Below are 25,617 nucleotides of genomic sequence, written 5' to 3' on the forward strand. Positions count from 1 at the left end.
TAGCACAATAACCTGTGAAACCTGCAAACAGACAAAGCACATCGAAAACATTGCAAACGAGCATAGGCACGTGATCGTGACCCCCAGCAGTGGCAGGAACGTTAATACAGAATGGGTGAAATCCCAGCAAATAGAGAATCAGGCATAGGAGCACAGCAATATAATCACATTTGAAACCTAGTGCTTAGGTGAATCAAGTGCCGAGATGGCACAGTACACCAGTACATCACATGGAAGAACAAGGCAGATGCCGTACGACAGGCGCAGTATACGAGAGTGGGGCATGCCAAGGAGAGAGGTGTGTGCGTGGCCCCAGAAGGAAAGAAAAAAGGGGGGGGGAGAAAGAAGGAGAAGAAAAAGGGAGGGGGCGGCAGGTGGAGCAGGCAATAGGAATAAAACAAACAAAAACAAAGAAAAAGACAGAGCATGAGTCCATTACGGTCATGCACTCAGTGTGTCAAACAAGGAGCCGGCCGGAGAGTCAGAAAGGAGCTGCTTCCAATAGAACCAGGTACGTAGATGTTGCATCCGAGGCGGAACAGATAGGCTCATCAAGGGTCCGCGCCCTCTCAACACGCTGAAACCACTCCCGAATCGTGGGGGGGGGGCAGAATCTGCCCAGCGCAGGGGGGTCAGGGCAGAGAGGTCTTATACCAAGAGATCGGGTAAGGCATGTGGTTGAGGAGCAGGAACTCAGGAGTAAAGGGGATAGAGTTATCCGACAGGGTTTGGAGGTATGAGTGGACAGTCGTCCAAAAAGGGCGTATGCTAGGGCAGTCCCACCAGGGCCGGCCTTTGGGGTGTGCGACCTGTGCGACCGCACAGGGCGCCACACTCCAGGGGGCGCCGCCGCGGGGTCCGCCACCGCCGCGGGGTCCGCTGCCGTCAGTAGCGTACCTAGCGGAGGGGGGGGGGGGGGCGGTCCGCACCGGGTGCCGCTCATCAGGGGGGCACCCGGCACCCCTCCAGAGACGGACAGTAATGTCCGCCGCTGGAGGAGCAGGCTCGCAAGGGAGCGGTATCGGAGGTCTTTAACAGACCTCCGGCTCCCTTGAGTGATTTTAAGCCGGTTCAAGGATCTCCCTTGAACCCGGCTTAAAATCGCTCAAGGGAGCCGGAGGTCTGTTAAAGACCTCCGATATCGCTCCCTTGTGATCCGCGCGGCAACAGCTGCTGTGCGCCGGGGTTTGTTGTCAGATCCCGGCCGCACAGCACTGAAGCCGCGCCCACCGCTGTCCGTGCCCTCTGACCCGGAAGAAGACAGAGAGGACAGAACAACTGAAGAAGAGGAGCGAAGAGGAGGAAAAGAAGCTGTAAGGAGAAAAGAGGAAAGGTAGGAAAGCATTCAGTGAGAGTGGATTGGTGTATGTGTAGATTAGTATGTGTGGATTGGTATATGTGTGCATTGGTGTATATGTGTGGATTGGTATATATGTGTGGATTGGTATATATGTGTGGATTGGTGTACGTGTGGATTGGTGTACGTGTGGATTGGTGTACGTGTGGATTAGTATGTGTGGATTAGTGTATGTGTGTGGATTGGTATGTGTGTGGATTGGTATGTGTGTGGATTGGTATGTGTGTGGATTGGTATGTGTGTGGATTGGTATACGTGTGGATTAGTATGTGTGGATTGGTATGTGTGTGGATTGGTATGTATGTGTGGATTGGTATGTGTGTGGATTGGTATACGTGTGGATTGGTATACGTGTGGATTGGTATACGTGTGGATTGGTATACGTGTGGATTGGTATACATGTGGATTGGTATATGTGTGGATTAGTATATGTGTGGATTGGTAAGTGTGTGAGAGTGATGGGTGTTATGCTGTACCATTTCCAATGTCTTTTTCATGATCTAATTATGCTCTAAAAGTACATCATAACTCCCATCACTCTATACTGTTCCATACAGTGGCAGAGCTGGGAGGCAGAGGCCTTGCACCCCCACCGCAGGACTCCTGAAAGGTAAGTGAACTTCAAAGAGGGAAAGGGTAGATAGTTAGGAGGGGGTAGATAGGGAGAAGGGAGTGAGACAGGGGAAAGGGGGTAGATAGGGAGAAGGGAGTGAGAAGGGGTAGATAGGGCAGAAGAGAGTGAGAAGGGGTAGATAGGGCACTCATACTCCTATCATGCCAAGTCTGCGAGTACATCCTGGAATCTGGGTATGCCTGGGCATGATAGGAATGTGATTGCTGTTAATCATATATATATATATATATATATATATATATATAATATTGTTATTTAATTGTTTTGTCCTATTTTGGTGTGTTACTTACTTTAAATAAAAGTGTTAGATTTTTTTATGGTGTGGGGGGGTCATATTCGGTTTTGGCCAGGTAAATGCTGCACTTTCGGTTTCAGTCCAGAATTCGTTTCGGTGCATCCCTACTACTAAGCCAGACAATGAAGTGGTAGGCCTACACCACATCAATGTTTGGCGTAGTATATAGTGATTGGGGTTTTGTTACAAGTTTTTATTCCTTTCTTTTTGGGGGATGGGGGGGGGCGCCAGAGGAGTAGTCCGCACAGGGCGCCAGAACACCTAAGGCCGGCTCTGAGTCCCACCAAAGGTGGAAGATGGAGCAAGGTGAAAAGCCGGATCTCCAGCACACGTCCGACACAGCCGAGGTGTAGCGTGCAGTAGAAGCAGGAGACCGGTACCACTGGGCGAGCAGCTTGTAGGACATTTCCTGGTCCCTATTGCTGATGGAGCAGCGGTGCGCAAGCACACACATCTTCTCCCACTGATCCTTCCAGAAGACCATGTGGAGAGAAGACTCCCATTTGCCCATAAAGGATGGCGGGGCAGGGTGCAGGACCGTCAGGAGGAGGCCGTAGAGAAGGGAGATGCCATGAGCAGGAAGTGAGGTGGTAACGCAGAGACGCTCAAACGCGGTAAGGCTCCTGAGGACATGATGGGGCCGACTCAAAGACCGGAAAAAAGTGGCAAAGCTGCGCATAACGAAAACGGGGCCAACAGGGTCGGAGGACCCGGAGCCACCAAGTCCCCCAAAGGCGTGGGACCTGAACGAGACAAGTAGGCACGAATACCAGAGCCCCCCGCTGCGGTCACAGCAGGAAAGAGGTCAACACCCATACCCGGCGGGAAATCCGGATTATCCCGAACCGGGGTAAGCGGCGACGGGATGGTAGACAGCGTAGTGCCTCGCAACAAGGAGTGCCAGACGCGCAGCATCGCCTTGAGAAACGGATGGTGGGAGGCCCACCTATTGGCCGTAGGAATCGCCAACCAGGGCAGGGACCTGGCAGGGAAGCCCAAGAGAGCATCCTCAACGCCAATCCACTGTTTCTGAGGCGGGCTATGCACCCAAAGGAGTGCACATCCGAAGGAGGTGGCAGGCCCCGAAGGAGGGGGCAGGGGAGCGCAAGGCCTCCCCTAGCCTTGGGGAGGATCAGAGTACTGAAGCGAATGCGTGAGGAGCGATGCCCCCAGATGAACCGAAGAAACGCAGAACGAACGGCAGAAAAGAACGGAAGAGGTATGTGAATAGGAGTCTGAAATAGGTACAATAGGCAGGGCATAACAGACATTTTTAAGGTATTAATCCGCCCTATCCAAGAGATCGCAAGCCCAGACCATTTCCGCAGATCAGATCGCAGGGACGTCAGAAGAGGGAGGAAATTGTGAGCATAAACTTGGAGAAGATCAGCGGACAACCAGATTCCCAAGTACCGCAGCTTCGGGCAACACCATTTGAAAGGGAAAAGAGCACCCAGAGCACTGCGATCCTGCGGAGGCAAGGTGAGATTGAGAATCTCCGTACAACCGAAGCTCCCGCATAATGGAAGGAAGAGATATCCGGGGCTGGGAAACCGCGAAAAGGAGGTCGTCCGCATACCCCACAAGTTTAAGAGATGTGCGACCCACTTGGAGGCCTGTAATATCGGGGTTCAACCTGATGGCTTGCATCAAGGGCTCCAGGGAGAGCACAAACAGCATCGGCGATAGAGGGCAGCCCTGACGGGTCCCATTGCGAATGGGAAAGGTATCAGAGAGAGAGCCGTTTATGCGGAGACGCACGGAGGGGAACGTGTAGAGGGAGCGGACCCAGGTGAGAAACCCAGGACCAAAACCCATACGGCGGACAGTAGCCAGCAGAAAGGACCAGTCAACCCTATCAAAAGCTTTCTCCGCATCAGTCGAGTTGCGTCTCGCGTAGTGCATCAAAATAAGCGCACAAATGGTGCTGTCTCGGGCCTCCCGGCCCGGCACAATACCGGTTTGGTCCGGATGGACCAGGGTGGGCAACAACGCTTTCAGGCGCGTAGCTAGGATCTTCGCAAAGAGCTTCAGATCAGAGTTGAGAAGCGAAATGGGGCGGTAGCTGCCACATTGCTCTGGGTCTTTATCTTCGTTGGGTATAAGGGAGATGGTAGCCATCAAAGTATGCTCGTGAATCTGGCCCCCCTCTAGGATAGAATTGAAGGCAGAGACAAAGAACGGCCAAGGACGTCACGGAAGCGAGAATAGTACCGCAAAGGGAGACCATCGGGCACTGGGCATTTCCCGGTTTGAGAGGCTTTCATGGCCTGAACGAACTCAAGCAGCATGATAGGAACATCTAGGGCTTCCGCAGCAGCAGAGGGGATGCCCGTACGGAGTGTACGGTCCAAATAATCAAGCAACGCCGACCGGTCAGCGGTTGGAGAGGGGACACCGTGCAAAGGGGGGAGGTTGTAGAGGCCCGTAAAGTAATCAAGGAAACTCCGCGAAATACCGGAGTGGAGAAGGTGCAGACGACCATCCGCAGACCGGACTCTAGGGATATAGGTTAGGCGGCGGGAGCCTCGGAGGGCACGAGCCAGATACTTGCCAGGCTTATCGCCGTGTTCGCGGAACAGCGCTTTGTTGCGTAAATAAGAGCAATGGTGTTTATCGTTAAGGAGCTTGGCCAGCTCCCCACGAAGAAGCGTATATACATATATATGAGTATATAGAGAAGCGTCTGAAATACAAGGCTCTATGAATCTAACTATACTATGCTAGTGACTCTATGTGTGCATGTAAGGATGGGATGTCCCTGTCACCTTGATGTTATCCTTCCTTCTTTCTTTCTGGTTCTCTCTCTTTGTCTTTGTTGCTCACACCTTTATAGCCACCATGCCCAAACAGTCCCAGCCAATCATCTTCTTAGTTTGTGTCCACTCATCCTTAGGAAGGCACAATGTTGTACCTGCACCAGCTGCCTGTAGAGACCGCTCTTGTCCATGAAGTTAGATTGCCCCCACAGTGAAGTTGATGGTCCTCAGGGTGGGTCTCTGGAATGTTGATATTGTCTCCTTTTGTTGTAGGACAAACACATGCTTGTCTCCAGCCCAGATACTATCTCCTGCAGTCCTTTTGTTGTAGGAGATTGTAGATTGTATCTCCTGTTTATTGTTCCCACCTGGTAGAGAGATAGCTCTTTGATGTATTGTGAGTTCCTGGACATTTGGGTTTCGCCACTAGTGTAATTCCTTGAAACTGGTTTACTCAAGAGGAATCCCATTGTGTTGGGAGACAGCTGTTGTCCATGGAGATTAATAGTTGACTTATATTTATTACAAAATACATATGCGTGTGCGTACGAGACAGGTGAGTGGAAAGTGTGCAGCCTGCGTGCCACAGTGTGAAGAAAAAAAAAAAAAACCCATTTGAGTGTATGTGGGAAGGGAGGTAGTCCCAAGAAGGCGAGTGTCCGGAAAGTAAAAAGTGCGCCGCCCGAGGGCCACAGTACAACGACACCTCCGTGAGCCAGACAAGTACATGGGCACAGGAGGGGGCAGGCAGCCCCAGGACAGGAAGAGCCGCACCCCTGGGGGAACCGGGGAGAGGAGGCGGCGGTCAGGGGAGCGAAAAGAGCATCGCCTGTGGACCACAGCGCAAGGGCAGCTCCGGGCGAGCCCAGAGACACGTGTACAACCAAGTGCAGCAGTGGGCGCACCAAAAAAAACAAACAAAAAAAACCCCCAAAGATCTAGGCAAATACACCCAGCGCCGTACATGCAGGTGAACACGGATGGGCAACAGAAACCAACGCAAGTAGGTGAGTATGTGTGCGCGTGAGAGGGACAAGGACAGCCCGCCCTGACGAGGGGAGGGCAGCACCCCAGGCAGCACCAGAGAGACCAGAGAAGTGTGCAAGGGCCCCCCTGTGTGTGGCAGAGACATGTGTAATGTGCGGAAAGAAACATATATAACCAGAGTAACATAAAAAAAAAAAAAAAAAAGATACATATAATACATAAAGTAAAATAAATAAAGAAATATACAGCCATAAATCAAGGCAAGTACACCAGGCACCGTACGTGCAGGAGAACGCGTACAGGTAACATAGACCACCGCAGACGTGTGAAAAGAGCAGAGAAACATTAGGGTGTTACAAGCCTCGAACTGTGTCTGAGAACCATCAAGTGGGCAGCCGACATAACCTAAAATAAAACAGACCTGGTCATTCCTCAGCGGCTCGTGCAGAAGGCAAGGTCCCCGGGTTCGCGACAGAGTCCAGTGGAGCACCCCCGGGACGCGGGGCTCTTCGTGGGCGAGAGGGGAGCGATCCGGTCTCAGGTTCGAGACCCAGGAAAGTCCAGTCAGGGATGCGCAGAGAAGACAGGCCAAGCGTGTGGAGAACATCAGGGAGCTCGTGGTAGTATCGAATCGTGAGGGAGGCGTTATCATGTCGGATCATCAGGGCAAAGGGGTACCCCCATCGATACGGAATGTGTAAACGCTGTAACTCCGAGGTCAATGGCCGTAGGGCTCGCCGGACCTGGAGGGTGAGGTCAGAGACATCTTGGTAAAAGGTGATCTGATGCCCCTGCAAAGGCCAGGTCCCCACCTCCCGGGCACGTGCCATGACGGCCTCCTTGAGGGAAAAGTCCGTAAAGTGACAAACTATATCCCGTGGAGGACCGGACAGGTTACTTCTGGACCGCAGGGCCCGGTGAACACGGTCGAGAGTCCCTGTTGCATTAAACGGTCGTCCCAGCAAGCTGGAGAACAGAGAGGACAGCAGCGTCGGGGGGTCTTCAGCGGCGTCAGCTTCAGGAACACCGCGGAGAAGTCGTCGGTATACCACGGGGCGGAGTAGAAAAACTGACGGACCTCAGGTGTAAGAGGTTGAGAAGGTAACGGGGGCACTGGGGCGCCATCTTCAAAGGAGGACGAGCTGGCGGGAGACCGGGCCTCGTGTTCCTCTGAGGCCTGTGAGGCCAGGTCCGCAGGAGTGCGGAAATATTCCCGTAGGGAAGTAGAAGTCGAGTGTGAGCGGGCACCCGGCGTAGAAGGGTCCGCAGGCAGCTTCTTGTTGCGTCCCATGGCAGGTAGAGGTCAATTAAGAGCAGGTTTCAGGATAAAAAAGGGCGAGCAGCGGCGGAGCTGAAAGATTATGTGGCCATCTTCCTCGGTAGCTGGACACGCCCCCCAATCATACCTCCTTTTGTGCATATCTAGAATGGGGAAAGCGCACCCACAAAAAGAATACAAATATGGCTACTGCTACTTAAGCTGTTTGGAAGAAATTGTGAAGTCCGTGGTATTCAGTTACAAGTAGCAAGTGACTTTATGGACTTTATAAATTACAAGAAATTCATAAATGCAAGAATTATTACTGTGGCGACCACAGGAGGGACAATAAAATGAAAATGAGTTATTTTGACTGATATGTTTCCACAACACAAGGGGAGGTACACCTTCTCTGCTTATACCACCTCTGGGCCGGCTTGGAAACTTCAGATGAACTGGAAAAAGTATAAATTTAATGATAGGAAATTTTTCAGTGAACTTACTAGGGGCCAAGATCTAATTTTGAGTAAGTCGCCATCTTTCCTTGCCGGAGCCCTACGAACAGAAAAACTGTTACTTTACCACTCAAGTGAGTAGTTAGGGTTTCTGTAATTTCTCCTTTTTATTTTTATTTGTTTGGTGTAAATAATCTGTTTATCATCTTTTTTGTATGCACTGTGGCTATTGTTTGTTCATAATAAATATTCCTTTATTAAGTTCTGCCTTTGTCTGGTAAAGAGTCACGTTACTTGATTAGACTAATTTATTGGTAATTTGAAATCACATAATTATTGTTAGTTTCATTCGCTTGGGGGACCAAGGCACCCCATTTATAAATTGTCTCGGTGATGGCAGCGTTATGATATTAGTTATATCATTATAGTTAATTGCTATTTCCGGTCTAGGGAAGACAGATAGTGAATTTTAACCCTTTTACCACCAGAACCAAGTCACGCACATGCTTGGAGTAGGGTGCATTCATGACAGAAATGTCCAAATTGGGCCCAATTAGCCATTTCCCCTCCCTGGTGTCTCAGGTCTCAGGTGGGTCTCAGGTGTGAATGGGGAGCAGGTGTGTTAAATTTGGTGTTATCTCTCTCACTCTCTCATACTGGTCACTGGAAGTTCAACATGGCACCTCATGGCAAAGAACGCTCTGAGGATCTGAAAAAAATAATTGTTGCTCTACATAAAGATGGCCTAGGCTATAAGAATATTGCCAAGACCCTGAAACTGACCTGCAGCACGGTGGGCAAGACCATACAACGTTTCCACAGGACAGGTTCCACTCAGAACAGGCCTCTCCATGGTTGACCAAAGAAGTTGAGTGCACGTGCTCAGCGTCATATCCAGAAGTTATTTTTGGGAAATAAACGTATGAGTGCTACCAGCATTGCTGCAGGGATTGAAGGGGTGGGGGGTCAGCCTGTGAGTGCTCAGACCATACGCCGCACACTGCATCAAATTGGTCTCCATGGCTGTTGTGTCAGAAGGAAGCCTCTTCTAAAGATGACAAGCAGACTAAGGACATGGATTACTGGAATCAAACGTTTTTATTTGGTTCAGATGGTGTGGCAGGAACCAGGTGAGGAGTACAAAGACAAGTGTGTCTTTCCTACAGTCAATCATGGTGGTGGGAGTGTCATGGTCTGAGCCTGCATGAGTGCTGCCGGCACTGGGAAGCTACAGTTCATTGAGGGAACCATGAATAATAATCCCCAAAAACAAACAAACTATCAATAATGGTAGAGGTACGTGCACTGTACATATATAGGAGAAAAGTATAGTTAAAATGATACCATTTATTGGCTAACTGAGAGTTTAATTGCGAGCTTTCGAGACCAAGTTGTTAGGTCCCTTCCTCAGGCATTAATGAAGCTAATACAGACTTTTCTAAATACAAAAGCACAATTCACACAGTAACAAAGACTTTAGATAAACACAGAGGTATTGGGGAATTTGTTCAGCAGTAAATTAGCTGGACTAGCAGAGATCCAATGGACAGATATGGTTCAATCAAAGCATCCTTGGTCAGTTTACTCCCTGGTTAGAGGGGCCATAAAACCATTTGACATATGCCAGATCCATGAAGGTGTCAAATGTTCCCAGGAATAAGTTGTTTGTAGTTAATTGGAATTGTGAGAGGATTAATGGTTTGTAATGTTATAATAGGAGACAAGTGGAGTTTGAATGATACCTTTATTGACTAACTGAGTAAATATAGATTGCAAGCTTTCAAGACCTCTCAGGCCCCTTCATCAGGCATGTTAGAAAATGGCTTTGAAATAGCAAAATGCTACCTGTACTTATTGCCCCATAATGTGTGGAAAAAAGCAAAAAAACATAAATATATTGGGTATTTCTAAACTCAGGACAAATAGTAGAATCTATTTAGCAGGTTTTTTCATTACCTTTTATAGATGAGTAAAAGATTTTTCAACAAAAAGTTAGAAACAGTCATTTTTTTCTAAATTTTTCACCATATATTTTATACTTTTTTTAATAGTAAATAATATGATACAATCAAAACAATGTCATCTAAAGAAAGCCCTTCTTGTCCTGAAAAAAACAATATCTAATGTGGGTTCAGTAAACGGGAAAGAAGAAAATTACAGCTAAACACGAGCAGCGCAGAAATGTTAAAACGGTCATTGTCACGAAGGGTACAAAAAAGTAAAATCAGCCTTTGCCACGAAGGGGTTAAACAATATGATTTAAATACATATAAAAAATATATATAATATAAAAGCATCTCGGCACCAAGACACATATAGGAAGGTACATATGAACAGAGGCACAAGACTACAGGAACTAGTATGGAAATACGTATGTATATGAAAGCACAAATAAGAAACACAAGATGACCCCCTGACGAAGCTCATTGCAGCGAAATTTACGTTGGGGTTGGTACGGTTGAAGCAGAGTCCCCTTCGGAGACTGGGCCGAAGGGCAGTATTTCAACATGATAACGACCCCAAGCACACCTGCAAGACAACCACTGCCTTGCTAAAGAAGCTGAGGGTAAAGGTGGTGGACTGGCCAAGCAGTCTGGGGGAACACAAGGTCTCTAACACCCACCAGCTCCGTGATGTCATCATAGAGGAGTGGAAGAGGACTCCAGTGGCAACATGTGAAGCTCTGGTGAACTCCATGCCCAAGAGGGTTAAGGCAGTGTTGGAAAATAATGGTGGCCACACAAAATAATGACACTTTGGGCCCAATTTGGGCATTTCCACTTAGCGGTGTACTCACTTTTGTTGCCAAGGTTTAGACATTAATGGCTGTGTGTAGAATTATTTTTAAGGGACAGCAAATTGACACTGTTTTACAGGTGGTACACTTTGATCTGCCAATAAGTTATGGTGGGGTAAAGGTGATGGAAAACCCCTCCACTTAAGCTATGAATGGAATGCCTATATCCCAGGATCCTTATCAGTTGGGCTATGAATGCCCCAGGGGTCCTCTGGGAAGATGACACCTCTAGCCAGAACAGATACAGAGGGCATGCAAAAGAAACTGATTTAAATCAACATCAGATTAACCCATTCAATGCTTACACAAAGAAATGAACCCCCTCTACTGGATTACCCTTCCATGCATCCACTATATAATATGAGTTAATCATGCCACCTCCCCCTTTAAGATGGTGGACAGAGGAGGTCAGCATATGCTGATCTGATATGTCTGCCTAAATCCGGGACTCTTGAAATTATACTGCTGGAGTAAAATGCTCCACCTGAGCAGCTTGCTGTTGTTTCATGCCACCCTATCTAGCTATAGCTTCTGCAAGGCCTATACCACTGCCAGACATTCCTTCTCCACCACAGCATAGGCTACTTCCCTGGGTCACAGTTTTCTGCTTAGGTACATTATTGGGTGCTCCTCACCACTGGCATTTACCTGGCTGAGCATATGCCCCAGCCCATAGTTAGAAGCATCCGTCTGTACCACAAACCTTCTACTAAAGTCAGGGGCCTGAAGCACAGGGGAACTAGCTAAGGCCACCTTGAGTTTGGTAAAAGCCTGATCGCATTGTGCAGTCCAGTCTACTTGCTTAGGAAGCTTTTTCTTGGTCAGGTCTGTGAGAGGTTTAGCTATGGTACTATAATCTGGGACAAATTTTCTATAGTACCCCGCAGTCCCCCAAAAGGACATTACCTGCTTCTTGGTCTTGGGGGTTAGCCAGGTAGTGATTGCCTCTATCTTATCTGGCTCAGGGTGTATGTTTTCCCCTCCCACTCTATACCCTAAATAATGGACTTCCCTTATCCCTATTTGACACTTCTCAGGTTTGATGGTGAGCCCTGCATTGGGACCCAGAACCTTGTCCAAATGGACCAAGTGTTCCTCCCAGGTATTACTAAACACTGCAATGTCATCAAGGTATGCCACTGCAAACTCCCCTTGACCTTCCAGCAACTGATTCATTAGCCTTTGGAAGGTGGCAGGTGCATTTTTCATCCCAAAGGACATTACACAGAATTCATATAAACCAAAGGGATTAATAAATGCGGAGTGTTCCTGGGCCTCAGGGGTCATACGGATTTGCCAATCCCCTGCTCAGATCCATAATGGTGAGGTATTGGGCACCTGCTAGCTGGTCTAGTAGCTCATTGATCCTAGGCATGGGGTAGGCATCAAAGGTAATCTACACAGAAGCGAGTCGACTTATCATTTTTGGGTGCTAGTACAACACGAGAGGCCCAAGGACTTTTAGAGTGTTTAATTACCCCCCACCTCATCATGTCCTCTATCTCTTGTTGGATATGCACTCTCACCTCAGGGGACACTCGATATGCCATCTGCCTTAGAGGGGGTTGAGACCCCGTGTCAACATGGTGGTAAGCCAATGTAGTTTTCCTTGGCACCCCAGTAAATATACGTTATATCTTAGTATTCTACGAATATTCGCCCGTCCCTGTCTTCTGTTCGGGCGAATATTCGTGGACATTCTTCCCCCCCTTGTTTTTATCTTCGTTTTCTCCCGGTTTCCTAGCAGGGGTTAATATGAGGTTAAGAAACACATGGCTGCTGCACCAGCAGCAGCTTTGGCGCTATGATTTAAAGGTCTGTGTGTGTGACTCTATTTGTCACCGGCAGGGGGCTTGTCTGGCATCAACAAATGAAGTGCAGAACTCCAGATGAATTTCATTCGTTGAGGCCAGGCGGGCCCCCTGCGGACGACCAATACAGTCGCGCACACAGACCTTTTAATTATGGTGCGATCTGAGGTGCCCCGAAGTGTACATTGCCCTAACTGAAATCCCCTTTCCTCCCAGGCCAAGTAGCTTTGAGCAGTTGTCTGAGACTTAGACAAACGCTCTGAGAAACTTGGCCTTGGAGAAACGGGGATTATTCATTTATCATATAACATCCAAAGACATTTAATTTAAAAAAAATAGGGATTTTAATTATATTTTAGACCACTTTTACATACTTACCTAACCTTTGCTACTTATTTACAATGGCATACTTTCCAACAACCCAAATTTGACGGGGCAGGACTGGAAAAAAACAGGACTGTCCCGAAAAATTAGGGTTTGTTGGCAGGTATGCGGACTTTCAGTTGGTACCCCAACTTGACTGGAAACATACTGAGTCCACAGCGCTCACGCATGGCACCTCATCTGATGGAGCAGATTGCCTTTCTTAAATTCAATCTGCTCCATCAGATGAGGTGCCATGCGTGAGCGCTGTGGACTCAATATGTTTCCAGTCATAGAAAACACACGCTCACTTTGAACAGTGGTTGGAGGACATGATAGTAGCTGTTGCGCAACCCATGAGAGTTCAGGCCACACACTCTTCTTTTCATCCCAGTAGCTAAGAGGATCAACATTAGGTGCAGAAGGAACTTCCCTGAGGCAAAGTTTGGCCACTTCAGCAGCACTACTCTCCTTTCTGCTGCTAGCTCTGTCAGATGGTCCAACTATACTCCCAAGTCCCTCTTCCCAAAAAGCAGCTGCGCTACTCATCTGTGTTGTGCTGCTTGTGGCACTGCTGCTGATGCTGCTTCTAAGAGTAGCAGACAACATCATCTCTTCCTCCTCCTGCACCTCTCCCTCCTCGGACAGCATTCCCCTTTTACGCTGCCAGTCACGCACCTTTTGAACCAATTGCTCCCGGTAGCTACTGAGAACATTGAATTTCATTGCTAGCTTTCCCTTTATCCTTGGATCGCAAAGGCACGCTAACATCATTTCAAGACTTTCTTGCATGCATTTGTGAAGGCGTACTTTTAGCAGATCCTTCATCTTCCTGACTATGGCTGCTATGTCAGGATGTAGAGTGCCACCTTGAACAGCCTCACAGTTTTCAAGGAACATCCATCTTGCTGCCTAGATGGGAGAACACTGGGATTACCTGGGCCAGACTGGCAGTGTTTGAGCTTAAAATTTCTGTGACATCCTTGAATGGTTTAATGAACTGCCAATTGCATGGGCGATCACTGTCCAATCCTCCCTATTCAATCGAGATGTAATCCCAATATTGTGCTCTGTGGCAAGATTAGGGATTGCCCTCTGCTGGTCCAAAATCATCTCCAGCATCTCTAAAGTGGAGTTCCACTGCGTACTGACATCTTGTCGTAGGCAGTATATGGGAAGACCTGCCCTCTCTTGCTCTTCCCTCAAAAGTTGGCTAGCCTTAACACTATGGTGGAAGTGCCCAGCGATCTTTCTGCAGCGTGACAGAACTACTACTGCTACATTAGTTCCTTCTGACATTGCTGCCTTGACTACAAGATGGATGATGTGGGCTGCACAACACACACCAACAATATGACCATCTTGCAGCGCTTTCACCATGTTGGCACCTCCATCAGTTACCACAAAACCAACTTCATCATTGGTGCCCGCCTCTGCTCCCACCCAAAGGCAAAACATTTTCCTTATTGCATGCAGAATATTTTCGGAAGTGTGCTTTTGATCCATCACTTCAGCATGGAGAAGGAATGATCAGTAGCCTGCTGCAGCAGCTTCCTTAGACACACCGGGCTGCCACCAGTGTGCTGTCAAGGAAATATGCTGCCCGCTAGGTTCACTCCACAAATCTGTTGTGAAATGTACACACTGACCAGCAGCCTTGGAAAGCTCCTCTTTCACTGCTGAAACACAGGACCGATACAGTGAGGGGACAATGTTCCTACTGAAAGTGGAACGTGAAGGAACTGTGTATTGTGGAGCCACAGCCGCCATCAATTGTTTGAAAGGCTCCCCTTCAATCATGGAGAAGGATGCCCCTCCAACAGCAATGAACGTGCCAATAAGTCGGGTTATTTTATTGGCCTGCTGTTTGGCAATTGACCTCTTGGAGTGCAATGCCCCAAATTCTTCCTGGGTGGGCTGGACATGTTGCAGTACTCCAACCTGCCTTGGTCTCTGGCTGCCAGCACTAGCTGTAGCTGCTATTGGCTCAGAAGCAGCTGTTGGAGTTTTTCCACTCTCTCTGGAGATGAAACTAATTGTTGTTGTAGTACCACGGCCACCAGCTATGATGCCTGCCCTACGTTTTTCTGCGTCTTTCCCCAATAGCACAGAGTTGTGTTGAGTGCTGAGGTGATGCTTCATGCTAGCACTGGTGAAATGCCCAGACACTTTCCCTCTGCTTATTAGCTTCCCACAATGTTTGCACTTTCCATAGCGCCCTTCTTCTTCAAAGTGCTCCCAAATTGGGGCACGGAGAGCCTTGGACTGTGCCTTGGGTGCTGCTTCTACTGCTCTGGGTGGATGAGCAGCGGCAGAACTAGTGGTTGTTCTTCTTATTGGCACAGTTACAGTACTGGTGGTGGCACTGGTGGTAACTGTGCCAGTGCAAACAGGAGTACTGGCCATAGTGGGACTGCTAATTTCTTTAATTGTACCAGATTTGGTAGGTTTTGCTGTTGGTGGTGGTGATCGTAGTGGAGAACGCGGAGGCTCAGGGGAAAATTGTGCACTAGTCATTCGTACACTGCTCCCTGAGTAATCTGATTCCTGACCACGCATCTCCTCTATTCTCTTCTCTACTTCCTCTGGCTCATAGTCAAGTTCTTCATTAGCCAGATCAAATGGAATTTCTGCTAGGCTGGAGCTAAGACTGATATTATGACTAGTAGTAGTGCGAGCAGGAAGAACAGAGCCTATTTCTGCACTTGGCCTCTCAGTCTCACGCTCCTCTGGTACCTTGCTAGATGGAGTTCTACTACGTGTAGCCCTCTCTCTGACTGTCTTTATGAAAATATTGTAAGGACTTTGTGGCTTGCTAGAGGTGGTGCTAGGAGGAAATGGTGTGGCGGTACCGGTGGGAACAGCAGGCGCAACACTAGTGGTGGTAGAGGTGGTGGTCTTGGGAGGTGGATTTTTTTTTCTACAAAAAGCCTCCGTGCGAAAGAACGAGATCTCTTTGGTTTGGGAACACCACTCTCAGTCTTGCTGCCAATTTTGCTCTGCTTGGTACCTTGCATTCTGCTCGTGGATGGGGAAGATGCTGCTTGGGGCAAAAGGCACTTCTTTTTACTCACTGGGCTAGTAGAAGTACTAGTTGTGCTACCCTTTAACTTTGAACGTGCTACTGGTGCTTTAGGTTTTCCATAAAAAAACATAGAGCTGCTGGGCCTAGCAGCACTACTACTGCCTGCTATTGGTGCATTTCCTTTACTTGATGACATAGATCCTTCAAACACTGATTCTCCAAACGATAACTGAGAGCTTGGCCTACTTGGCCGACTAGACTGAAGCAAAGGCTGCATCGTAGAAGAACTGGTGATGGTGGTGGAAGATGGAGCTTGTCCCTCCTTAGTCCCAAAAGGAGGATCCATTTCAAATTTTGTGTTGTGTGTGTAGTGTAGTGTTTAAAACTAGGGGGACGGGGAAAATACATTTATTAAGAAAAATAGGATAAAAAAAAAGAAAAAAATGGAAACCACAAAAAGTGCTACTGCTGAAAAACTATGCACAACTGCACTGTGCTGTTGTGTGCAATCTGCAAAAGTGCTCAAGTTATTTAAAAAATCGTTAACTAAAGCTACTAAATAGTGTTATTAACTCAAGTTTAACTATAATACACTAACTAGTAAAACTACTAGCAGTATTTTTTTTTTTTTAATTTACACAGGCCTAAGATCCTACTACTATGCTAAAGCTATATTTCCTTACTATTCTAAGTCTACCTCTAGGCAAAGGCAGACAATCTCAAACCCACTAAACTAAAGTGAGATTATATCAGTATATTATTTATTTATTAATTAATATTAAATTATTTATATAATATTAATAGATTATAAATTACAATTACTTATTATATTATGGGGTTAAACAACTTTTACTTTCAATCAGTTGTCCTACTTCTGGTAAATCTACAAAAATGTGCTAAATTACCGTATTTGCTCGATTATAAGACGACCCTGATTTTCAGACGACCCCCCAAATCTGAATATTACCATATTTGCTCGATTTTAAGATGACCCTGATTATAAGACGACCCCCCAAATCTGAATATTAATTTAGGAAAAAAAGAAAAAGCCTTAATATAAGACGACCCTATAGGAAAAAAGTTTTACCAGTAAATGTTAATTCATATAAACTATTTTTTTTTTAATAAAAGCTATGATTGAGAAAAATATTTTGGTTTTATTTCCTTCTATTTTCCAACCTGCCCCCCAGTTATGCACATCTGCCCCAGAAATGCCTTATACCACCTATATGCCACTGTGCCCCATGATATGCCTTTTAACCCTATATGCCACTGTGCCCCATGATATGCCTTTTGACCCCTATGTGCCACTCTGCCTCCAGAAATGCCTTATACCCCTATATGCCACTCTGGCATTAAGGGGGTTAAAAGGCATATTATGGGGCAGAGTGGCATATAGGGAAGTTTAAGGCATTTCAGGAGGCAGAGTGGCGTATAGAGCGTTAAAAAGGCATTTCTGGAGGCAGAGTGGCATTAAGGGGGTTAAAAGGCATTTCATAGAACACTCTGCCTCCAGAAATGCCTTATGCCCCCCATTTAACACTCCCCTGCCCCCCCCCAAACTTACTGGTGCTTCTGACTCCCCTGTCATGCAGCCGGGGCAGCGTGTAGATGTCTACGCGATTTGCGTAGACAACTTACGCTGCAGCCGGAAGGAGGTGCGGCTAGCAGCGGGGGTTCTCTGCATCCATCGCACAGACCTTCCCCGACTGTCAGAGAGAATTCCCCGCGCCGGTGCCGCACCGGTAAGTGGGGCGGGGCGGGTGGGGGGAGACAGGTCCCCTGCAGCTGAGGGGATCTGGATCTTAGTCGTCTCATAGTCAGACCTATTTGAGGTCTGATTATAAGATGACCCCAATTAGAAGACGAGGGGTATTTTTCAGAGCATTTGCTCTGAAAAAAACCTTGTCTTATAATCGAGCAAATACGGTAATTTAGGGGAAAAAAAGAAAAAGCCTGAATATAAGATGACCCTATAGGAAAAACGTTTTACCAGTAAATGTTAATTAATGTAAACTATTTTTTTTAATAAAAGCTATGATTGAGAAAAACATTTTCCAACCTGTCCCCCTCAGTTATGCACATCTGCCCCAGAAATGCCTTATATCCCCTATATGCCACCGTGCCCCATGATATGCCTTTTTACCCTCGAAATGCCACTGTGCCCCATGATATGCCTTTTAACCCTATATGCCACTGTGCCCCATGATATGCCTTTTGACCACCTATGTGCCACTCTGCCTCCAGAAATGCCTTATACCCCTATATGCCACTCTGGCATTAAGGGGGTTAAAAGCTAATTATGGGGTAGAGTGGCATATAGGGAGGTTTAAGGCATTTCAGGAGGCAGAGTGGCGTATAGAGCGTTAAAAAGGCATTTCTGGAGGCAGAGTGGCATTAAGGGGGTTAAAAGGCATTTCATATAACACCGGTGCGGGGAACTCTGATCTCTGACAACTGGGGAAGGTCTGCCCCCACTGCTAGCCACACCTCCTTCAGGCTGCAGCGTAAGTTGTCTACGCGAATCGCGTAGACATCTACACGCTGCCCCGGCTACACACCGGGACTCAGAAGCACCGGTAAGTGGGGCGGGGGGGGGGGGGAGAAAGGAGGATCCAGGTCCCCTGCAGCTGCGGGGGATCTGGATCTTAGTTGTCTCATAGTCAGACCTATTTGAGGTCTGATTATAAGATGACCCCGATTATAAGACGAGGGGTATTTTTCAGAGCATTTGCTCTGAAAAAAACCTCGTCTTATAATGGAGCAAATACGGTATTTTCTTTTTTAATAGTACTACAGCTACCTTGAAGCTTTGCTTAGTACAGTTGTCGTCAAACAGTCAATCTTTCTTGAAAAGAAATTAGAAAATAAAATTTAACAGCAAAACAGTTAGCTTCACTGCTTGCTGAACAAAGCACTTATGCGGCTGCACTCACTAGCCCAACAAGTTCACTTCACTGATGGACTGAGGTGAGCAAAATACTAAGGGTTTCAATAAAAATAAAATGTAAAATGAGAAAATAAAATTTAACAGCAAAACAGTTACCGTCACTGCTTGCTGAACAAAAAAACACACAGCACTTATGTGGCTGCACTCACTAGCCTAGCAAGTTCACTTCACTGATGGACTGAGGTGAGCAAAACAAATGAAATGAAATAATTAATAATACTAAGAAAATTGACTTGGTCTCTTGCTGTTGCTAAAACAAAGCACAAACTAAAGAGCTGCAGCACCAGTACTAGTAAGATTAGCTTAACTTTAAAATTCAAATGTATTAACTAAAATATTAACTAAGTAATTAATAATTAGGGATTTCTTTTATTAATATAATTAATAATACAATTAATTATCAACTTCTAGCGTAATCTTAAGTGTAGTAGTGGACTGGTTAATCTTTAGAAACTCTTCTACCTGACAGTCTCAAGCAAAAAAAAGCTAATATATTAATATAGCTAATTGATTATTAAGCTAGCTAAAATTAATTATAATAATATTATTATTAACTATTAATGATTTTAGATTACAAACTAGTAGTCGTCTACACTAGTATACTATATGACAATATTATTATTAATTTTTTATATATTATTTATGATTATATTACATTTATAAATTCTATTATTTAATAATTCAAACAGTTCAGCTTAAAAAGTTAAACTAAGTGAAGACAGGGCAGGCAGTAGGCACTGCCAGCCCAGGGCAGGGGCACCCCAGTGCCAGTGAGGGAGAGGGAAACTGTAGCATTAAGAACACTCCATACAGTTTTGATTTGATGCTCCCATACACCACCTGCATGACTGGAATGAGGGACATTTATAACAAAATCACACTGTTTATATGCAAGAAAAGCAGTGAGCCTTTCTGAGTCAAGCTCCTGTAATGCTAAGTTAAGGTCATTCTTTGCGCCTATGAAATTAGAGCCTTGGTCACATCTGATCTGCCATACTGTGCCTCGAATTGCAAAAAAGCACCGTAAACTTTTGATAAACGCATCCGTTGAAATATCTTCTAGCATTTCTATATGAATGGCTCTTGAACAAAAGCAAGTTAGAAGCAGACCATACCTTTTGTGCTGTTTCCTTCCTTCTTTAGTCATGAAAGGACCAAAGCAATCCATAACGCAATACACAAACGGTGGTGAAGGCTCTACACGTTCTTTGGAGAGATCACTCATCTTCTGGCCTTCAACAGATTTTCTCAGTTTTCCACAGGTTACACAGTTGCGAATGTAAGATGTGACAGCTCTGTTTATTTCAGGTATCTAATATCCGCAAGATCTGATTTCATTAATTGTGAAACCTTTTCCTGGATATTTTACACTTTCGTGATAGTGTGCAATATCAACATGATGATCTTTAGGAAGAATCAGTGGGTGCTTGAACGAGTGAATGCATGATGTGTGGTTTAATCTCCCTCCCACTGTCAGGGCCCGGGTAATCAGATAAAGAACAAAAAAAGCACCTTCACGTGAAAATAGTGAAATACTAGGGTGTAAAATAATACTGAAATATATACTCCTACACGTTCTGCAGCTCCCTGGAACAACACTCCTCACAAGTGTACAGCAACGAAATATCAGAAAGAGGGGCGCATAAACATGTGGAAAAAAATAAAACAACACAATAGTGTAATACAATCAACTAAAGTGGTGTGATAAACGATATATTGCACTCACAAAAGTAATAAGTATAGAAGGCCCATCAGATAGAATATGGGCCTTCTATACTTATTACTTTTGTGAGTGCAATATATCGTTTATCACACCACTTTAGTTGATTGTATTACACTATTGTGTTGTTTTATTTTTTTCCACATGTTTATGCGCCCGGGTAATCAGGTCAGGTAGGAGCCTCATTGCAGGGGATACCTGGGGTATTGTCTGCACACGCCGATGCATGGTAACAGAAGGATAAGACAGGCAGGCACAAAGGAATACACCACAGGCAGAATTCCAGGTAATGCTATGTATTGTATAATATGGCAGGACAAGCAAATACAGGTAAAACAGTCTCTTAGCAAGAAAACGTATGTGTAACAGGTTCACCAGGAGAGCTGTAGTAACTCCCAGAGATCGTCCAGATGTATCCTCCTGTTGTCCCTGGAATCATTTCCAGCACCAGTCAGCATGCACATCGTGGAACCCTGCTATGTGTAACCAATAAGTAGACACAACTACCTTGAATTGAGTACAACAGGAATGAACAGTTTATTGTTGTAAAACATAGACTTATATATCCAGAGAACTTCATTAACATAAATTAACATTGATAAACAGGTACATGTAAACAACCCAACCATTAATTCCCTTTAGCTACCGAATCTCCCCCCGGCAGCAATCCTGTTAATGGGATTAGTTTACACAATGGAGTTCCTGCCTGTGCAATCTTTGTTTGGCAGCCAGGCTGGAGCCATCTCTGACTACCTTGGGGCCTTGTATGACAGGTCATTCTGTCACAGTACGTATGGCAGGAAGCCCTCTGGACAGGGCACAAGGCAGGAAGCCCACTGGACAGGGCACAAGGCAAGGAACACAGGGGATGGAGTGAGGAGCCGAAATCTCCAGAGGCTTCTCCTTTAATCAAGGATAGGATATCTTAACCTAAAGGAACTTCTCGAAGCCACCTTAAAGAGCGACCAGCACTAACGCTTTGCTGGCAGGATTCACCGCATACAGATCCCCTGGTCAAGGCGCAGGTTCACTCAATAGCAGGGGCTGAAGAACAGGAACACATACAGGATCAGGTACACAGGAAGCCAGGAACAAGTCAGGATCAGGTACAGGGCCAGAGCAAAATTGTCCCATCACTTCAATGCAAAGGACCTCACTGAAGGGCAGAGCAGGAATGAAATAGGCAGGCTCAGTCCAGTTAACGAGGCTCAGCTGGTTGCACTGATTAGGTCTGGGGGCTCCAGAGTGAGAAGGGTTACACCCAGGTAAGCAGAGGCAGCTGGTCTGCTCGTTAGCCTACAGGGTACTGTGTACACACAGGAGGCCTCTAGGGGCTTCCACTGATATGACACGAAGTAAAATAAATACAGAGTCCTGGCTGACAGGGTGGAATCCTGACACCCACCTTGATTATACCATCTGTATCTAAGGAGTCCAGGTGATTTTATTGGTATGGTGACCTGGAAGTTGTTTTCCTTCATTCAGAACATCTATTTCTTTCTGATATATTTGATTTTGCACAACCTTCAAAATCAAGCGTTTTGAATCCTCTTGTTCACTTACAGATGCAGGTGAATTGGTTTTATCTTTCTTAATCCATCTCAGAAGGCGTGCAATGGCCTTGATAGCCTTAGACTAAGATGAATATTTGGACAAATGGTCTAAGATCTAAGATCTTTACCTTTTGTGGTCTTTGTTTGTAATGTCTGAATTTTTCTTACTTCTGGATCTCCTACTGGGAGTTCCAATACAACATTTGAGGTTGGTATTTCCCTTTTCCACAAGGATGAGGGACCAGAGAACCAGTTAGATGAGAGTGACTAATTTATTGTTCTTCCTCTAGAAGCATTTTCTGCTGGGTTTTCATCCTCATTCACTGTTTCTACATCACCTCTTTCAACGATCTCCTTCATTGTCTTGTATTTTTCATTTTTACAGAACTTGTGCAAATGATTGAGTCTGCTTTAACAAGTTCTCTGTTGTCAGGTAAGTATGGACATTGTTTAAATGGAAGGGGCATTTTATAATGTCCTTCAGCATATTTTATGCTGCCTTTCAGTTTGTCTAGGAATGCAATATCATCTTGCGAGATTGTCTGGTCATCTGCTGTGACATCCTTAAAGTCCGATTCTAGTATATGGATTGCATCCACAGGCGTCAAAGCTGGTATCTCCTTTGTGGTTAATCTGTGACAAAGAATGACTGCTGATGATACATTGAAGCTTGGTGTGGAGCAGCCCATAATATTCCATCCTAAGTCTGTCAGGATAGCATAAGGTTCATCTTCTTTACCTAGTATGACTTGTCTGGGGGCTAGCACTCTAAGGCAGTAAACCTACTTCGCAACTGAGAAGAGGTGGCATTTTGTTTGTAATTACCTTCAAGTGAGCCCAGTTATTTGCTGTTTCTTGCGTTGGTATGTCATCATGATTAATAGGAATACGCTCCTTTGTGTACACCGGCAGAAGATTGATATATATAGAGGATTTTACTCTGGTGCGTTCAACTTCTAAGTCCTTTTCTAACTGCAGCTATTCTAATTCAAACTTTTGAATTGCTAGTTCTTTTTTGAGTTGCTCTTCTAGAGTTCTTATTTTCTCCTTTTGTTGTCTTTCTGAATGCATCATCTTGTATGCAGCCTCTTTAGAAGCTAGCTCAGCCACAGCATCTGCTCGTTTGCTTGCTGCTCAAGATGATCTAGAATAGCTGCTGACGCTTGCTTGTGAAGCACTAGAATCATATATAGAGTGAACATAGCTATGAGCTGAAAGTTCACGTAGATGGCTCCTTTCCCTCTCTGCATCAAACTCATAGTCTAATATAGTTTCTAATATGTCTTTCTAACACAATTTTGACAATATCATTGGTCACAGCTTCACAGACACAGGTGTGATATGTTCCCTTATTTCACTAAAAATTTTCATAATACAGTTCATTTTATTCTCCAGAGAGTCAGCAATTTCAGTGAGCTACAGTGTTATCTTTACGTTTCACTGCTCCCTTCATATTATTTTCCCTTTTACCTTCTGTTAATGTCTGAGACAGGTTTTCGGATTCTTGATATTCAGTGTCCATCTCCATAGTGAACTCTTTTACAGTGTCTCAGCTCCTTAGACCATCATGCTGATTCCAATATGCTGCAGTCCTTTAACTATTGCCACCTTGAGCAAGCATGTGCAGCAGGTATTTGAACCAGCGAAGGTGAAGCTCTTACTGTAGCAGGCCCCCGTCTGAATGATGGCCAAAACTTTACTGATGATTTTAAGAAGCTTTATTGTACACTATCTGTTTTAACTCCAGAAATCCACCGTAAGAGCTGAACAAAATACAAATAATATGCATTAATGACTTATCTATAAACTCTATCTATCTTTAGCCTTATTATTAATACATAGTGAAAAATATACAGACCTTATGCCTTTCAGGGGGGTTGTTAAACAAACTAATCAACCTTATACATGAGAAAGGACTCTTGATAATGTGCTGGTTCTCTTGTTCATTACTGCTGTGACCAGTATGACTCAGCATATCCTAAGACCCTTTCCTACTGATAACAGTCCTACTTCAAACACCTTCCCCCTGCAACAGTATTATTATTATTTATTGTTTTATATAGCGCCATCAAATTCCGTAGCGCTGTACAATGGGTAGACAGGACATAACAAGTAGTATGTAACATAACAAATTGACTAACAGAGACAACAGGTGAGGGGGCCCTGCTCAAACGAGCTTACAGTCTAGAGGGATTACACAATAGGTAAAAGTGCCGTTGTTAGGGATGGACCAGCCACACTAGTAAAAGTATTGCAGGAGAGGGACTAGGAAAGGTGAGCCAAAGGAATATGGGGGGCGTTAATGTGCTATGTTGTAGGCATCCTTCAAGAAGTGGTTCTTGAGGGATTTTTTGAAAGAATAAAGGCAGGGGGAGAGACGGATAGACCGGGAGAGGGCATGTACCAAATCAATCAAACACACACAATACAGTAGTCCTCCCTGGCTAACAACGAACTGGCCAGCTAAGCTGGTTTCCAGTATTAAATAAAACATAATATACTTCTAACGGATTCCCAAAATTCGTCTCTCCTACCAGCCCACCTTGTAGCACACTGGAACTCAGCTACACCTCCTGTTCCTTCCATGATGTAGACAAAATACAATGGGCTGTTCTCAGTCACTGGGATAAACTGCGCTTTCCAATCTCCTGCTTACACAGAAGCCATCTTTCACCCTGTCACAGTGTCTGTGATGCTAACATCAAAGCATCAAATCAATCAGTACAGAAATGGATTGCAGCTAGTTGTCACAGCTGTCCGTGAGCCAGGGAACCAGTTGGTTCTTGTAAGCAGGAAACAAACACACACCAAAAATCCAGGCGAAGTACAAAAGGATGATCCAAAAGCGAAGTCAAGTCACTATGCAAAAGGTCGAGGCAGGCTGCAAGAATCACTGGTCGGAATCACTAAATAGGGTCTGGAACACGAGTAGACAAATAACGTATAACGCTTTGGTATAGGGCAAAGTCCAGCTGATACCTGAGCAAAGGTTTCTGGAAGGTCAGGGTTTTTATTCTTTCAAATTTGGCGCCAAAATGACATCATCGGAAAAGACGCATTTGCCCTAGCAACGCCTGTCCGCATCTGCCAGCAGCGGAGAAGAGACGCATCTCCATAGCAACCTGGGAACGCGTCACTCTCCCTGCCGCCTCCATGGACACGGAAGGGGACGTGTTGCCACGGAGACCCCGCTCGCTTCTGTCAGCGAGCAGGGGAGGAGAGCAAACACTGTGCTGCGTCTGTTTGTCGCTGGATCCCGGGAGCAGGTGAGTAGATTCGTAACACTAGTTAATGAAGGAACAGGGTCTTTCATCTGGCTGATCTACAGTGTTAACATGAGCACACAAAATACCAATGACTATCCTTTTTAGCTTCTCAAAACAGAAAGTTCTACTTACCAAGAGCTTATTTTCTCTGCCGATCCCTGGTGACACTACAGATAGACTCCTCCTCCGTATCACACAGACCACACAGGAAAACAAATATGATGCAAAAAAAAATATTGAAAAAAGGAAGGGAGAGAACCAATGTGTCACCAGGGATTGGAAGGGTAACTTTCTGTTTCCCTGCCATCCCAGGTGATACTACTGATAGATATACCAAAGGAGAAAGGAGGGGACCTTATGGCCGAAAAGCGAGTCTTCCCGCGCCAT

The sequence above is a fragment of the Spea bombifrons genome, chromosome 12 (assembly GCF_027358695.1).
Source record: "Spea bombifrons isolate aSpeBom1 chromosome 12, aSpeBom1.2.pri, whole genome shotgun sequence".
Lineage (NCBI taxonomy): Eukaryota > Metazoa > Chordata > Amphibia > Anura > Pelobatidae > Spea > Spea bombifrons.